This window comes from Podarcis erhardii, assembly GCF_964252035.2.
Source record: "Podarcis erhardii genome assembly, chromosome: 3".
NCBI lineage: Eukaryota > Metazoa > Chordata > Lepidosauria > Squamata > Lacertidae > Podarcis > Podarcis erhardii.
Window position 1 is genome coordinate 13,262,063 of NC_138507.1, and position 15,251 is coordinate 13,277,313.

The 15,251-nt window shown below is 43.8% G+C and overlaps 1 protein-coding gene across 1 annotated transcript in view; it reads left to right on the forward strand.

The window, feature by feature from the left end:
- Positions 1-459: 459 nt before the first annotated feature.
- The window catches only part of PLCB4 (phospholipase C beta 4), a 236,956-nt gene continuing 222,164 nt past the window's right edge, over positions 460-15,251 (forward strand). Inside the window, exon 1 of the mRNA XM_081856853.1 lies at positions 460-506. The gene's annotated coding sequence lies outside the window, so the exon portion shown is untranslated. The remainder of the gene's footprint in view (positions 507-15,251) is intronic.

The window sequence follows — 15,251 nt, forward strand, 5'->3', positions numbered from 1 at the left end:
TTTGAGAAAGGAGGCAGATTGGTGAAGATTAATGATGCTAAGACTGTTTTGATGTATGGAAGTGATGTTATATGGAAAACGTCTGGATATGGCTACTGGATAAAAAAAATAATAGCCACGCAGGATTACAAACTGTTTTAACCAGCTTGCGGAGACTATCAGAGGTCACAAAGAGAAAGGAAAAATATATGAAAATAACAACAAGAGATGTGGAAAAACAATAAGAAAGGACTGGATAGTACTGTGAACATCATAAGGTTAGATTTGTGGACATTAAAACAGCAGTAAGAAGCAAGAAGTTGATTGGATCCCCTTCGGAACTTGAAATATGGGTACCCCCAACAAAAATTTAAAATTCGGCTGTGTAATTTGGAATTTATGTAATTTGGTTTGATTTGATGTGATTGGTCGGTTAATAAAAAATTATTCTTAAAAAAAAAAAAGACTTGAAGGAAGAGCTTATATTATCCAGTTAGCAGTTCCTCATAGCTAATGCTAGTTTACATGTAAGAGTTATTATAATCGTAGCACCTGTTTAATGAAAAAGGTAGCAAATGCTTTCTAATAACATTTTCTTCAATTCTTTGGCTGCTAAGCTGTACTCTCTTTTCAAGTTGGTTTATATCTTGACTATGTGTGTGTGTGTGTGTATTAATCTATGACATTTTCAGATTCATTACTGTGGCTTGTGTAAGTATGACTGAAAGTCTGCTCAGCAGGCAAAAATGTGTTTACCTTAAGCTTTTATTTTCCCAGCAACGTAGCATATGGTCAATGGGTGGACCTTGTTATAACTGCTACGTAAATATTAGCTAGGCTTGAGTTTAGAGGGAGTACTCACAAGTTTAGCCACGTCTAGTTGCAACATATTTATAGCTGTCAAATCAAAAGGAAATATGAAACCATTAAGACAAAATGGACTCTTCGTTTTTCTTAGATCTAAACAAAACTGGTTATAAATGTTAATGCTTCAAAGTATGTTTAAAATATTGCTCATGAGAATCACCTCAAGTATTTATGAAGTTTTCCTCCTGTCCTACAAAAGGTCTCAGTACAGTGGTACCTCGGGTTAAGAACTTGATTCGTTCTGGAGGTTCCGTTCTTAACCTGCAACTGTTCTTAACCTGAGGTACCACTTTAGCTAATGGGGCCTCCCACTGCTGCTGCACCGCCGCTGCATGATTTCTGTTCTCATCCTGAAGCAAAGTTCTTAACCTGAGGTACTATTTCTGGGTTAGTGGAGTCTGTAACCTGGAACATCTGTAACCTGAGGTCCCACTGTATCTCCTCAAAAATAATTCATTTCTTTCGGTGAGAACTGTGCTATATGCAGGTACTGCTATGCAAACACAATGTGTTCTTGGGAAATCATTTGTTAGGTGAACGTTCACATAGTGAGCCAACAATTTCCATTGATTCCTATGGGGAAATTTCTAATGTGTTCCAAACAATAGAATGTTGACCCCAAAATGATGAGAAACTTGAGAAAATTCAGGAAACCCCTATGAAACCTTGCAAAAGGCAAACAAGGAAGGAAAAAATGCTCTCTTATTTGTCCAATGTCTCTTCCTTTTCCCTTGCCCCCACTGTGGTTTTTGGTGAAACTGTTGCCACAGAACTGTGAGACACAAAATAGTAAAGCAATGTTTATTTGTTTACACTACTACACACTGGCCCCACAGTTTGGATATCTGAATCTGTGGTGTGTATGGTGGCGTCTGGGTACCAATTCCTTGTGTTTGGATAAGTGAGGTTTTATATAACAAGTTTCTGGGTAGTGGGGACCTGCATGTGTTGTTTAAAAAAAGAGTAGTGCTTTTCAGAAGATACCATCCCACTCATTGTATCTATCTGTGGACTACGTCACAAAACACAATGGTCACAGTCCAAAGCAGATATACACCTGCAACCCAGTCCTATGTATGATAGCAATAGGAAGATGGTTTGCTCTTCTTGTTTAGTTCCTTCTTTCACTGCCTTAGCCTCTCCAATGCTGAAGCTATTTTGACATGCCCAAACCAGACATTTGGTATATGCCATGGCCCCACCACAGCTATTTTGTGACTGGAGCCCATGGCATTTTCTCAAAATTCCAGATCTGCCCATAAGCACTGGGAGCAAATGATCCACTAGAAACTTATAGGTTCATGGGATTATTTTAAAATTTTAAATTTTAATTTAAGGTTGCTGTTGTTGTTGTTAATTAAGTTGTAATTCACCCTGGAACCTCCTGGTGAGAGGTAGGCAATGAATATAATTAAATGATGGTGATGTATAGCTAAAGGTGAAGTGAACAGTAACAAAACCACCCTTGTTTTGCCCTCATGGGTTTACAGACAATCACAAAAACACAGTTCTTAAAAGGTTTATTCTCCAACATTCAGCTCCATTCTGTTCATAACCCTTTCTGAAGTGCTCTTTCTTTCAGCTGCAGTGCTGATTGCTATCTGTGCACAATGCAGACTCTGGCTTACTTCATTCTTGCTTGCATTCTGAGTTTGCAGCTAACTCCCTCTACTAGCTTTACATTGCCTTGCCTTGCATGGCTCGATAGTCACAGCGGTTGCCAACATGGTTCTCTCCAATTGCTGCTGGACTTCATCACCTCTGGCCTTTGGACTTGCTGGATGGGTCTGATGAGAGCTGGAATCCAACAACATCTAGAGGACATCTCGTTGTCTAACCTGACACTAAAAGGTAAAGGTAAAGTTAAAGGGACCCCTGCCATTAGGTCCAGTCGTGGCTGACTCTGGGGTTGCAGCACTCATCTCGCTTTATTGGCCGAGGGAGCCAGCGTACAGCTTCCAGGTCATGTGGCCAGCATGACGAAGCCGCTTCTGGCGAACCAGAACAGTGCACGGAAACGCCGTTTACCTTCCTGCCGGAGCGGTACCTATTTATCTACTTGCACTTTGACGTCCTTTCGAACTGCTAGGTTGGTAGGAGCAGGGTCCAAGCAACGGGAGCTCACCCCGCCGCAGGGATTCAAACCGCCGACCTTCTGATTGGCAAGCCCTAGGCTCTGTGGTTTAGACCACAGCACCACCCACGTCCCAACCTGACACTAGGAAGCTATAATTAGAAACCAGCTAGCCTGATCCTGGCTTGTGTTGGGGTGACTCCTCCACCCTAGAAATAAACCACCACCACTCCTCCAAATTTCTGCGCCAACCTGAGTTGCCTCTGGGTCCCTCATGCCTGTCCACTTCCCTTCAATCTCTTCAACAGTTTTCTGGTGATAGCAGCATGCCACTGAGAGAGGGATAAGGGCAGAGTTGGCCTGTCTATGAGAGGCAGACTGAGGCAGCCACCTCAGATGGATAAATCCAAGCAGCACTTCTAGGGACATGTCCCTCAACCGCCACCAGAGAAGCAAGGCAAAGTGGCTGGTGTTGGTTCCACTGCTGGATTAAGGAGGCCCTTATCTCCCTCTTGCATCAAATGCTACTGGTCTACAAAGCTCAGCCTTGTCTGTATTTTCCCTCCCATTTTCCCATGCTTCAATCCCAGGCAAAGTTTCCCCTGGGATCTCCTTTCATCCGCTTTGCCCTTTGTGCTATCCTCTTCATTGCTTGGCCTTTATCTTCTCAACCCTCTCTTACTTGAGGCTCCTGTTTGTTGCCTACTCAGCTCTCAGCCTCATTGTCTCCCAACCCAAGTGCTCTTCCCTTCTACTAAAGGAATACGGTCATTCCTTTCCCTAGTCTCCCTCAGCTCCCACTTGCAGTTTTTGGCACATCTGCTGCTGCCACTCCTTGCCCCTAATTTTTAGCATTCCCTGATGTTTCTGCTCCTCTGAGCCATTTTGGCCATGTAGTCTGTGGGAACCATGGGTTGGCAAAACATCCATAGCTTTAGTTACCCTGCTTCATAGGCCTTTTGTACCTGAAGTTCTCAGGTACCCTACCCTTTTGCTTTCTGTCTTCTCCATCCCTTCATCCCAGAGATGGAGAACCTGTAGCCCTCCAGATGTCATTGAACTTTCATCAGCCCCAGCACCATAGCTGGTGGGCAGGCTTGATGGGACGTGCAGTCCAGTGACAGCTGAGGGACTCCAGGTTGCCCACTCCTGCTTTACCATTCTTTCCTCATTTCATTTCCTGTTTCTCACTTCCTTTAATCACCTGGTCCTTTATCCCCCGGGTTCTCTTCCTACCTGGTTCCACATCCTTTATATTATCCTGCAACTTAGAAACACCACACAACCCCCTGTGTCCCCATGCTCAGTATGCTGACATCTTCTGGCCAATTAGACCTTTGAATTTATTCACAGATGGCATGCTGTTTTGTAAAGAATTGCCCTTTCCCCATAGCTGTTAAAAAATATTTGTGAACTTTCCGTGGCATCAGACAGATCAGTCAATGGTCAGGGTTTGCAGATGTGTGATATTCAGTTTTGCAATTATTGTATATGTTTATGGAACCCTTCTTATTAAAGTAATGCAATTTAAGGTTTTAGTTTCCTACATGTTAATGTCATTAGACAGCTGGGCAGCCTGGTGATAGTGTTTTTAGAGTGCCAGTTCTATTGCACAATCATCATTCCTCAATATAATTAGCTGGTACTTTTGGCTTTAGCAGCCTCTCATCTTTTATGATTCCTGCAACCCTGAAATTACTAGCACAGTAATTGAAGATGCAGCATCGTCCAAAAGAAGTGTGGCATCCAAATATAAATTGAGGACATTATTTTAGGGTACCAAGGGAGGAGTTCTTGTTCCACGGCATCATTACTGACATCCAGGTATGTTGGAGAGCAGCCAATGCGATACCAGAGTGCAAAGATTGCTTATTAAAAGTAAAGGTGAGAGAAACTGGGTCTGTATTTTTAGAAGGTGTCAAAAATGCTAATGGCAAAAGACATCTGGAGGGAACAATTTTTTAAACCATGTACAACAAATATATGCTGCAGGACTATTTAAGGCAGAATAATCTTTGTGCAACAGGAAATAGAAACTTTGGGCTAAGGGGGTATTAGTCATCAAAGGCCTCCAGGTAGAATTTCTTTTGACTATAGATCAGGCAATGCAGGGCCTCATTATCTAAACCCAACTAGTTGAACATTGATTCACAAAAGCGGCAGCCTGGTTTTTGCCCTCAAAGTTCTGTTACTCACACTGTGACTCGGGGAATCATGACCTGTGGAATTCACCTAATTCTAATTGTCACTTCTGTGAACAAAACTGCTGCTTCTCTGATACCATCTTCCCCTAAGCAGATCCTAAAGCTTTTTATGACAGCTCTGCACTGGTATTGATTTCCAAGCTGCAGTATAAAAACGTGAAAGGTCCTTTTTACACTTTCAGTTCTTTTAAGAGTGAATCACTCTTGGGTGTGTGTTGAATGCAAGGCAATTTATTTGCCCTTGTAAACAAAAACAGAAAAGGGTTAGAAAAATTCCACTGAAATTGATGGGTAGCATTCAAAACTGCCTGTTGTCTTTGTCCATGGAGTTTTCTTGGCAGGGATACTGGAGTGGCTTGCCGGTTCCTGCTCCAGGTTATGCTTAAAATTCTACAAGGCAGGCTTAAGCAGTATGTGGACTAAGAACTCCCAGAAGTGCAAGCTGGATTTAGAAGAGGCAGAGGAACCAGAGACCAAATTGCAAACATGCGCTGGATTATGGAGAAAGCTAGAGAGTTCCAGAAAGACATCTACTTCTGCTTCATTGACTATGCAAAAGCCTTTGACTGTGTCAACCACAGCAAACTATGGCAAGTTCTTAAAGAAATGGGCGTGCCTGATCACCTCATCTGTCTCCTGAGAAATCTCTATGTGGGACAAGAAGCTACAGTTAGAACTGGATATGGAACAACTGATTGGTTCAAAATTTGGGAAAGGAGTACGGCAAGGCTGTATATTGTCCCCTTGCTTATTTAACTTATATGTAGAATTCATCATGCAAAAGGCTGGGCTGGATGATTCCCAAGCCGGAATTAAGATCGCCGGAAGAAACATCAACAACCTCAGATATGCAGATGACACAACCTTGATGGCAGAAAGTGAAGAGGAATTAAAGAACCTTTTAATGAGGGTGAAAGAGGAGAGCGCAAAATATGGTCTGAAGCTCAACATCAAAAAAACAAGGATCATGGCCACTGGTCCCATCACCTCCTGGCAAATAGAAGGGGAAGAAATGGAGGCAGTGAGAGATTTTACTTTCTTGGGCTCCATGATCACTGCAGATGGTGACAGCAGCCACGAAATTAAAAGACGCCTGCTTCTTGGGAGAAAGGCGATGGCAAACCTAGACAGCATCTTAAAAAGCAGAGACATCACCTTACCAACAAAGGTCCGCATAGTTAAAGCCATGGTTTTCCCAGTAGTGATGTATGGAAGTGAGAGCTGGACCATAAAGAAGGCTGATCGCCGAAGAATTGATGCTTTTGAATTATAGTGCTGGAGGAGACTCTTGAGAGTCCCATGGACTGCAAGAAGATCAAACCTATCCATTCTGAAGGAAATCAGCCCTGAGTGCTCACTGGAAGGACAGATCCTGAAGCTGAGGCTCCAATACTTTGGCTACCTCATGAGAAGAGAAGACTCCCTGGAAAAGACCCTGATGCTGGGAAAGATGGAGGGCACAAGGAGAAGGGGACGACAGAGGACGAGATGGTTGGACAGTGTTCTCGGAGCTACAAACATGAGTCTGACCAAACTGCGGGAGGCAGTGGAAGACAGGAGTGTCTGGCATGGTCTGGTCCATGGGGTCACGAAGAGTCGGACACGACTAAACGACTAAACAACAACAACAATTCAAGACTGCAGTCCTGCACATGCTTCAGAATAAACTACACTGGACTAAGTGGGAAATATATAAGATTGTCCTGCCATGGCCACAACTTCACCCTGGAGTAGAAATGGCTCACCAGGTGAGGAGGAGCTGCCACACTAGCTTCCTGGCATGTGGGCCACAGTTGATTACTGGGAGGGAGAGGAGGAGTTTGGTGCAGTGTGATGCAGCAGCAGAGGATATGCCTCAGCAGAGTCACAGCACTGACCTCTTGGACCCTCTCTCTCCAGCATGACCATCTTTGCCTGATCTCCCTTAAGCCTGATGAGCCTGCTCAGTGTCATCATCTGACACCTCTAGTCCTAAGTCCAACTATGTGAACCAGGAGACACCATCAATGCAATCATGTCCCCTCTTCCTATCTTGGGGATTCCCCTAAAATGAATATTTCATTGCCTGTCTCTATCTTGTTGATCCTCAGTCTATAGCTATAGATCCCAAACTAGGTTGACTTTTCTTTCTTTCTTTTGACTATGTCTGTGTGACTAACTCCAGGGCTTTGTTAGCAGTTTCTGGCGATGTCAGATATTTTTGAAGCAAGATCTTCTGTACGAGCCTTAAGAAGCTTTGACTCGTTTATTCAATCTTCCATCAGATGTTGTTGAGCTGTTTAAACTGCAGATATATTAAACTGCAGAGTCAAGAGGAGTGTGCACACAGCCGCAATGGTGACTCGAAGTGCAGCTTGAGTAAGCTCGGTTCAATGCAAGCAATGAGTAGGGCTTTGCTTAACCTGCATCTACCAGTAAATAAGAGAGCAGGATCTCTCCAATGCAATTACTGGCTACTACTTCTCTATGCGAGGGACGCGGGTGGTGCTGTGGTCTAAACCACAGAGCCTAGGGCTTGCCAATCAGAAGGTCGGCAGTTCAAATCCCCGTGATGGGGTGAGCTCCCGTTGTTCGGTCCCATCTCCTGCCCACCTAGCAGTTTGAAAGCACGCCAGTGCAAGTAGATAAATAGGTACCGCTCCAGCAGGAAGGTAAACAACATTTCTGTGTGCTGCTCTGGTTTCACCAGAAGCGGCTTAGTCATGCTGGCCACATGACCTGGAAGCTTTCTGTGGACAAACGCTGGCTCCCTCGGCCTATAGAGCAAGATGAGCACCGCAACTCCAGAGTCATATGCGACAGGACCTAATGGTCAGGGGTACCTTTACCTTTGCCTAGTTCTCTATGCATCCATACTAAGGCACACTGTGCTGTGCCTGCTAGCCTTTCTTAACAGAATGCCACTGTTCTCTTCAGGAGAGCAGGCCCAGGGATGTAGCATTATTCTGTCCTATGGAACAAGAAATAGCTGAGCCATTCTCTCAGTAATTGCTCTGTAATAGCAATTGAAAAAGGATGATTAGCACCCTTGCCTAAGAGAAAAGTGTGCTATTTCATTTCTGCTTTGACTTGAATCCATGTTTGATTGAGTCAGACAAAAGCCATTGTGTTTGCTATCAATAACCTGGTGCTAGTTTACATAAGCACTGCAGAAAGGAGATGATTAGAGTCTCAGAAGGGAAAGCACCATGGGGAAAACCATCACCAGTGGCATTATAAGGATAAGCTGTGGGAAGAACTCTGATGAATGCTTCACCCTTCCTGAACCTGATGGGAATTTACTGTGCGCAGAGTGTTGCACATCAAAGGAATCTCAGGTCAGTTCAACTGGCCTTTCAAGCAATTGCACAACTTTAAATCTAACTGTTGTTCAATAGGTTTTAAAAATCATATCAGATAGATGTGCTGATACATTCAGGAGGAAAAAGCCATACCTGCTGCCTTGTGGGACATCTTCAGAAGAAGAAAAGGCTAAGGAGTAAACCCTAAGATGGTTGGTTCCTTGTAAGTCTCCTCCTGGCAACTCCTGAAGCCCTGCTGAACAGAATAACACAACATGATGCCCAATAACAATGGCATTAAACACTATTTATAGACTAATACAAATGGTCAGAAATTGCAACTAAAGTCTCTGAATCTTCTTCACCAGTCATGGTAGACTAATTCAAAAGTTTGATATATACATAATCTGTCACCAAATATCACCGGAACAGTTTCCGGATAACCAATCTGTTTTGTTCAATGCTTCATCAGCCAGTCTTGATCAATTCTTCATCAGCCAGACTTGTAAGAATTAATACGGGAAGGATGCAGTTCAATTTCTTAACAAGCCAATCTTACATGTAAAAGGTAAAGGTAAAGGTACCCCTGCCCATTCGGGCCAGTCTTGCCAGACTCTAGGGTTGTGCGCTCATCTCACTCTATAGGCCGGGAGCCAGCGCTGTCCGCAGACACTTCCGGGTCACGTGGCCAGCGTGACAAGCTGCATCTGGCGAACCAGAGCAGCACACGGAACACCGTTTACCTTCCCGCTGGTAAGCGGTCCCAAATAATCTACTTGCACCCGGAGGTGCTTTCGAACTGCTAGGTTGGCAGGCGCTGGAACTGAACGACGGGAGCGCACCCCGCCGCGGGAATTCGAACCGCCGACCATGCGATCGGCAAGTCCTAGTCACTGAGGTTTTACCCACAGCGCCACCCGCGTCCCTATTTCTTAACAAGCCAATCTTACATGTTTCTTAACAAGACAATCTTACATGTAAGTAAATATAAAAGCTGTAGAAAATATGCTGTGGATCAGTGCTCATATGATACTGTAGTCACTGATTCAGTGACTATTTACTTACATGTAAGATTGGCTTGTTAAGAAATTTTCAAGTGTACACAATCCCCCCCATATAAGCAATAAACATTTTAATTCCCTTTCGTTGTTCATCCATCAAGGATTTTTCAAAAACAAAGTGAATATGAACAGAAAATCTTCATAGGAGCACAGAACAGGCAAAGTTTTCTTTCCCTTCGGGTACATTCAAGTTTTTCCTCCTGCACATGTTGATTCTAAATGTTGACACATGCAAGGGCAAATGGATAAAATTTTGCAACTGCTCCTCTCTCTCAATCTCTTTCACTTTTCTTCTCTGTCACACACAAAATGCCACTTTCCATTTCCCAGTTTTCCTTGTGCTATTTCCTAGAGAAAAAGTGCAAAAAGCAACTGTCTCTCAGGATGTTTCCAGGAGATTTTGTGAGAACATGTTTCTCCAGCTGACTCGCAGAAGGTCTCCCTCACAAACCCCTAGAAAACAAATAGTTAAAGTGTGTTTCTTAATGTGCTTTTGCATTCCTCTTGAAATCAGCCATTTGCAATCAGTTGCAAAGCAGGAATGAACCCGTTATTCCCGTATTTTTCACACTATAGGACGCACCAGACAATAGGACACACCTTGTTTTAGAAGGGGGAGAACAAGGGAAAAAAATTCTCCCCCTCTCAGCCCAGCACCCCTTCAGTGAAGCAGCAGGAGGCACTGCACAGAGAGGGGGAGAATTTCCCCCCTCTTGTTTCTCCCTCTAAAACAAGGTGCTGTTTAAGGTGCGTTCAGTCACCTTCAGGCGCCTACCTTGGAAGCCTGGAGAGTGAGAGGGGTCGGTGCGCACCGACCCCTCTCGCTCTCCAGGCTTCAGGTTCCTTTCGACCTGCTCTTTGGGGCTGGCGGGGGGAAGCCCACCACCAGCCCCAAAGAGCAGGTCGGGGAGCAGCGGAAAGGTGCAAAGCGGAGAGGCTGCTGCCATAGTCGTGCATCACCTCTCCAGCTGGGAGAGGGTAAGCGGGGCTATGGCGTCTTCGCTCCATAGGATGCACACACATTTCCCCTTCATTTTTGAAGGGGGAAAAGTGTGTCCTATAGAGTGAAAAATATGGTATTTCCTGAGAAAGTCCTTTCTTCACTTGGGGTTAGAATGCTATTTTCCTGTTGTAGATAGGAGAAGGCAGAATGCCAGATCTTTATTTTAATTGTCTAGTCCAGCAGCAGGAAACCTGTGGACCACCAGATATTGTTGGACTACAGCTCCCATCATCCCTGACCAACAAGAAGGAAGCCCTAAATTTTCCTAACCTAAGAACACAAGATTGGGAGTTGATCTCCTGCTTCCTCTTTTGTAGGCGAGATAAACGTAAAAAAGGACAGTATATGTCATTCATTATGCATCCTCTGATAGACCAACTCTTAAAGCCGCTCCTTGACGTACACTCTTAAGTACAATTTTCTTTTTCTCTAGAAGTAGACTAATCACTAAAACCGAGCAGCTTTAACTCTCAATCGGCTACAGCAGAAATAATCTTTGTCTTCAAAATTGAAATGTTTGTTCTGCCTGGGACAGAGCAAATTTTGCTTTCTTAACTTTTCAGTTAAGTATTTAAATCTCTCCTTGAACCAATTATTAGTTTTTTATTCATTTATAAAGGTATTTATACGCCACTGTCTTGCAAAGCTTCAGGGCAGTGCACAACATAAAAAACATTTAAAAGGAATACAAAGTATTATTAAATGTCTAAGACTGGGTGCTTCTCAGAGGATTTTGTGAAGAATGCAGTTCCTTTTGATGCAAGTATAATTAATTGCTAACATGATTTGCTTAAAGTAATAATGGAGCATGTACCATTTAAACATCAAAGAGTCTTGTGACACCTTAAAAATTAAGACATTTCTCATGGTATTAACTTTTGTGGATAACAGTCCACTTTATCAGATGCATGGAGTATTATAGAAGTTATAGATATATATACTCATGGTGGTAATGGCAATTTGTAATAATTGAGGTCAGGGAAAATGAAATGCAGAAATGTATGACTGAAGATCATGAAAGCAGATGCCATAACAATTGTGTTAGTCTTGAAGGTACAACATGTCTCTTTTTTGCTTTTGCTGCAAATGAATAACACGAGTACTCCTTTAAACATCATCACTGATAACCCACAAGCCGGCTTTTAAAAATAGTCCTGTGTGACTAGTTCAAGTCCCCAAAGGGGACTTGAGATTCCTCAAACAACCCCCCACATCCCTATGAAACTGAGATAAATTTCACATAGTTTTTAAAAGCATGTTTCAAGTCCTTCTGTCCTCATCCTTAACCATTGCCAAGGAGCAGGGACAAATGAGATGGTGAGAGGACTACCTAAGCCATACAGTGGTACCTCAGGTTAAGTACTTAATTCATTCTGGAGGTCTGTTCTTAACCTGAAGCACCACTTTAGCTAATGGGGCCTCCAACTCCCACTGCGCCACCAGAGCATGATTTCTGTTATCATCCTGAAGCAAAGTTCTTAACCTGAGGTATTATTTCTGGGTTAATGGAGTCTGTAACCTGAAGCGTATGTAACCCGAGGTACCACTGTATTCATGCTGTAGGGTGGTTGTGACAAAGGTAAGGTGATCAGGACCATAGACAGCGACCCTGCAGCTGAGAGCAGTCAGGACAAGTTGTCTCACCACTGGCTTGCTGCACTTGCCAATGTCCGGCCTGGAGGCTCAAGACTGGCTCCTCCAAGGGACTGAATCTGTGGAAGTTTCCTAGGGGTTCCTTGATCCTCAGAGGAATGCGTAGGCCATCCGTTGGACTACATAGGTAAAGGGGTAAAAGGACCCCTGACCGTTAGGTCCAGTCGTGGACAACTCTGGGGTTGCAGCGCTCATCTTGCTTTACTGGCTGAGGGAGCCGGCGTAGAGCTTCTGGGTCATGTGGCCAGCATGACTATGCTGCTTCTGGCGAACCAGAGCAGCACACGGAAACATCGTTTACCTTCCCGCCGGAGCGGTACCTATTTATCTACTTGCACTTTGACGTGCTTTCAAACTGCTAGGTTGGCAGGAACAGGGACTGACAACAGGAGCTCACCCCATTGTGGGGATTTGAACCGCCGACCTTCTGATTGGCAAGCCCTAGGTTCTGTGGTTTAACCCACAGTGCCACCTGCGTCCCATACTTAGGCTACATAGACAAAGGTAAAATATTCTCAGAGCTGTGGGGGGTAGGTGTGGCATCCAGGTACCAACAGGATGATCCAGTGGGTGGGATTGAGGATATTCATCAGCATCAGTGGAGCTGTTTGGTTCATTTTGCATAGGGAAGGAGCTCACTGTGGCTCAAAGACTTTATTTTCGTATATTAGCTGTAGTGCAAATCCAGGGTGCTTCAAACTTTGGTGAGATAGTTCTGGTCTTTTGAAAGCATAATTGGAAGAAGTGCAGCTACACTGTAAAGTTAATTACCTGACAGTTTGCCTATCACCCTGTCTAAAACGGTTCTCTCTCTGAATCTAAAGGAAGACGACTACATAATGACATCCTTTTATTTTTATTTTTACAAAGCTTAAGGAAGAAAGGCTTGAACAGGTGAAGCTCCCTAGTAGTGGAGGGGTGAAGAGCTGGATTTGGATGGTGGGCAGAATACCCCCTATCACTTTGACCTGTGTGTACAACTACCCAATTGTCCATCCCCTCTTGTCACCAAGATGTTGGGTGAAGCCTTTCCCTTTGCAAGTGGGCATGAACTCAAGGTGATCTGCAATGGGGAAATAATGTTCATTTGCCTGCATGGTTTGATTCAAACACACAGAGAGACAATTATGGAGATAAATAAAGAGCTTACATATAAATGCAAAGTAGATCCTTGACTTCAAACTCTGAGTGGCAAAATGGGAGAATTTGCAAAATTTTGAATATTTGCATTTCTTTTGATTCAAGGTTTCCCCCATCTCCATCTGGTTCTTAGCAGTCTTGGAGAATTTAGCTAGTAAAGTACATACCATTAGGTGACAAATCAAGAAAGACATTTTCCCCTTAGCCTTTCCTGGATTGAGCATGCAGCAAGCAAGCATGCTCATGATGAGATCCCAGCACAAAATGCTCTAGTTGGGAAACAAGAAGATGGTTGCCAACCTCTCCCTTTGATCGCAGACAACTAGTGCTGCACTTTTGAACTGTTTCTTTTTGTATTGCTGTAATATTATTTGTTGTCATTAATAATTCTTTTAGAGGAAACACACACACCCATCTCTGGGTTTTGGGTGCCTAGTTTTCTGTACAATGCAATTATTTGGAAACTATGTTTGAAATTGTATTTCAAAGAGTAGCAACTGTTTGACCAATAGCACAATCCTAAGCATATTCACATAGAAATAACGCCTACTGAGTTCAAGGGAACTTACTGTCTAATACAGAGGTGGGGACCAGGTTGCCTTCCTGAGGCTGTTGGAGAGCCAGTGTGGTGTAGTGGTTAAGAGCAGTGGACTCGTAATCTGGTGAACTGGGTTCGCTTCTCTGCTCCTCCACATGCAGCTGCTGGGTGACCTTGGGCTAGTCACACTTCTCTGAAGTCTCTCAGCCTCACTCACCTCACAGAGTGTTTGTTGTGGGGGAGGAAGGGAAAGGAGATTGTTAGCTGCTTTGAGACTCCTTAGCGTAGTGATAAAGTGGGATATCAAATCCAAACTACTACTCTTCTTCTTCTTCTTCTTCTTCTTCTTCTTCTTCTTCTTCTTCTTGGACTAAAACTTCTATCAGTCCAAGCCAGCATGGCAAATGTTCAGGGATGATGGGTATTGCAGCCTAGCAACTTCTCGAAGGTCCTCAGCTCTGCTTAAGTAACTGTGCTTAGGATTGTAGCTGAGGTGGCCTCTCTCTCCCCCAACCATCAGCACTGGGCGTCTCAGAAACCATTTTGCCTTGAGGGGAAGGCAGACAGAAGATAGAACCACCTGAAGACCTGGCTCCAGTGTCCTATCTGAAGTGAAATCTACTTCCTCATTCTCCAGGGCTTCTCAAGAACCCTCTTGCACTAAACAGGGAAGTCTAGCTTCCTAAATGCCTCTTCCCACTAAATGCCTCTTCCCAAGGGTTCTTGAGAAGCCCTGGAGAATGAGGAAGTAGATTTCACTTCAGATAGGACACTGGAGCCAGGTCTTCAGGTGGTCTTTGTTGTTTTATTAGTTTTCCTTTATGCTTATTACTTTAAAAACAACAACAACCGCTTTTTGTGATTTCACTGAAAAGTGGTATATAAACACCTTTTAAAAAGAATTAAATTACTAGCTGAACATTGTGGGGCTTGCATCCAAGCGAACATACACAGGATTGTGCTGCAGATGTTCTCCTTTTAAACCAGACAGGAGACAAACCCATTACCGCCAACATAAATAATGGAGCTCATATTTTCCTAATGCAGTTTATGTATGTTAAATCCTACCCTTTTCACCCGGGGATTCTTGGCACCCTTTCTACCATACGCACCATTCCACCACTAGATTCACAGAAGGTACATAAAGCAACATGTGACTCAACAGGGAGACCTCTTTCTGCCACCCTCTTAGCATCAGAAGTGAAATTTACCAGAGTTCACTCAGCTACTGTTTGGCAGAGCTGTAGAAGTATGGGATGAGTAGACTTCAGAGGAAACTATGCATTATGCAGTCTCCCGTTCTTTCATCTGCAGATTTTTAAACAAAAGCCAAAGCAGTCTGGGAGCTGACAAAGATGGGTGCAGGGAGAAAGATAGCTTAACCCTTTCCTCTCTGATCCTTGTTCAGCTCAAAATTACCCTCCCTGCATTCTTGAGCTGAATGACTTTAG